We start from the raw sequence: 2,915 nt of genomic DNA, 5'->3' as shown, positions 1-2,915 counted from the left end.
GTGCAATGACATTATTGTGCAAGGTTAAAACTCACAAGTTCTGTTAAATTATTTTTTAAAGGACTAAAAAAAAGCTAAAAACTAAAAATGAAGCTGATTCTGAAATGCAAACTTGTTGGAATAGAAGATTAAAAAATGGATCAAATTCAGGGCGGATGAGACAACTCCACGCATCATGTATTGGCTCCTCCGGTGACGCCGGTTAGTACGTGATGCGGGTTCGCGCCACATTTTGCCTTTCGGATCGTTGCCGCTCGACTCGAGAGCAAAGTGCATTTTCAGCTGAAAACAAGGTGACATATTTGTTCCTGATCGGCCCGGACCGGGCGGAACAACATGTTCACCGGGCTTGTTTTTCAGAACACCCTTCTCTCGCCAAGCAGACTTTTGGCAAAGGAAAGAGCCGTCCTCGGATCTCCGGCAACCCGGGGGCTGAATGCGAAGGAGCTGGGCGGCGATGACAGGGAGCCCGCGGGGGGTTAAGCTGTGACCCAGATTCCCGCACGACTCTTTGTCTTGGAGGAGAGAGAAGATTCTCCTCATTCATCTCGCTGAGGGCCGACTTACTTTCTGTTGCGAATGACAGAGGGGGGAGGGAAGGAGGGAGGGAGGGAGGGGGTAGAGGGAGAGATACTTGGGCCAATAGAAGAGGAGAAAAGTGACTTTGAGTTTCAATGTTCTTTCGTGCGACGGAACATGCATTATGGATTATTTTGGGGAAAGTGATACGTGCAAATGAGAGTATCATCACATTTTGGTTTCTAGTACCGTTAGTTTGTGTCTCATTGGAAACGGGCTGCAGGGTTGTGCTGTAAAGGCCACTGGCTCCGCGGGAGCTCATGTCGCATTCACATTCAGCAGGAGCAGTCGGCTCATTTACATATTCTACAGTTCAGAGCCGCTTGCTCGAGTAGATGTCTGAAACTTTCACATAGCTAGAATAGAATAGAAAGCTTTTATCGTCATTATACACAAGTGCAGTACCTGTGCAATGAGATTGAAGTAACCCCTTCACAGTGTCAACACCAAATGTAATAATATAAAATATAAACATATAAAGTATAGGTAGTGCAGAGAAAAAAAGGGGGGGGGACCTGGTGTACAGTCCTGAGAGCAACTATATACATGTATAAAATAGCTTTGTATACACACTGATGCACTGATGCATTTAACCATGTCATGAATGGTAAATATTAAATATGGGCTGTGAAGTGAAGTCAGTGCATATGTGAGTTCAGGGTGGTTATGGCTTCTAGGAAGAAATTGAACATTGAATTCAGCCCAGTTTGAACCTGGACTTGTCAAAGTGTTTCCACTGCCCCTGTGGAATCAATCCTGTTATTTTGGGGAATTAAAAAGAACGTTAATATAGGAAAACGGGTCAATTTGACCCGAGGACAAAAAACCTTTTTATAAAGAGTACTAAACGTCATGTTTCATATTGCCCACATGTTCCACAAAAAAAATTGGTAAATGTGAACTATTATTTTTGGTTTCAGTTCTTCCTTAATCACTTCATGTTCATTTTAAAATAACAGCACATGGACAAAGCCACACACACACACACACGCACGCACGCACGCACACACACACACATGCACGCACGCACACACGAGCACGCACACACACGTGCACGCACGCACACAGAAGGTTTTGTTAGCAGGCCTGATTGTGGGAGGGGGTGTTCTTGGTATATGGGTGGGCAGTTCTTCGTATAGTTCTCCTAATTCCCCGAACCCCCCTCCTCCTCCTCCTTTTTCCTCCTCCTCTTCCTCCTCCTCCTCCTCCTTTATCCTCGTCCTCTCCCCTCTTTTATCCGGGTGTTCTTGGTCCCCACATTCCCACAGCAACTCAGAGCCGTGGAGCGTCACATGGTAAGAACACCGGGCCTCTGCTCACACCAAAACAGCTCCTAAACCTGTCAAACCCAAATATTAGAGAGCGAGAGACAACAAAGTAAGATATGTATTTTTTTGTGTCATGACTTATTGATGAGGGGTGCATTTGTGGAGTGTGTTCATAGAGTGGGGGGTGAGGGGTGGGGGGTTGGGGGGGGATTATTTTTGTTTTTGTTTTCGTGCCGTGTCTTTGTTTTCCATCTCCATGTTAAAATGCTGCTCCGGAAAACTGACTTGTACGGCCAAAGGAAATGTTTTTATTCTTATTTCAAGATGAATATGGAGGACATGGACTTGAGAAAGGAAGAAACAACAAATTAATCTAATATGAATTGAGACATGATATGTATCACATGAATATATAGAACGTTAAGTGTACAGCAACGCTTTTTTAAACAACTCAAAGAACTCATAGAAGCAGAAATCAGGAGGGAACTTCCTTTCCTCTTTTTTAAAGATGCAGCTTGCTGTTGTTTCTCGATTGTTATAGCATGATAATTCACTTTGGGAGATGCAAAAAAATTGTTAGTTTTTCTGAATTAATTTATCCAAACTCAATGTTTTTATTTCAGTTGAACCAGACTCACTCAGTGAGTCCTGACAATCATCCCGGACCTCTTCAAAAACAGGAGATCTTTGTTATTGAACGTGAGATTACTTTAGGCTCAGACACAAAATTAGATTTATATATAAAAAAAAATCTATTTACACTCAGCAAGACTGACTGACATAGATCCCTCTATGACTTGGATGCACATTGAGCCGTTTTGGAAAGACAAAGCACAACGCTTTCTTTCTTTCTGCAGACTGATTACAATGAAAAAGCGTATGTGTGACACGCCAATCTGTACGCCATTATTGGCGTGTCATCAAGACGCATACTCACTTTTTAGGATGTTTATCAACGCCGTTTGGCCTCCATTGACTTACATTATCTTACATTACCCTGCAGTAGGGTGTGAAGTTATGTCGTAGCGAGTATGATGAAAGGGCAAAAATCTGCGCAGGGAGGTTGGT

At 43.2% G+C, this 2,915-nt stretch overlaps 1 protein-coding gene across 2 annotated transcripts in view; it reads left to right on the top strand.

Annotated features, from left to right (window-relative positions):
• The first annotated feature begins 1,701 nt into the window (after nt 1–1,701).
• Nucleotides 1,702–2,915, top strand: part of fgfbp3 (fibroblast growth factor binding protein 3) — a 10,867-nt gene continuing 9,653 nt past the window's right edge. The window contains exon 1 of one of the 2 annotated variants that reach the window (XM_032540845.1): nt 1,702–1,874. The gene's annotated coding sequence lies outside the window, so the exon portion shown is untranslated. Of the gene's footprint in view, nt 1,875–1,932; nt 1,957–2,915 lie in introns of those variants that run through there. The other variant, XM_032540846.1, reaches the window with a different exon arrangement.

Source organism: Etheostoma spectabile, chromosome 17 (genome assembly GCF_008692095.1).
Source record: "Etheostoma spectabile isolate EspeVRDwgs_2016 chromosome 17, UIUC_Espe_1.0, whole genome shotgun sequence".
NCBI classification, from domain to species: domain Eukaryota; kingdom Metazoa; phylum Chordata; class Actinopteri; order Perciformes; family Percidae; genus Etheostoma; species Etheostoma spectabile.
The sequence above is the reverse complement of the archived record's forward strand: the minus strand, read 5'-3'. Positions and strand labels throughout refer to the sequence as shown.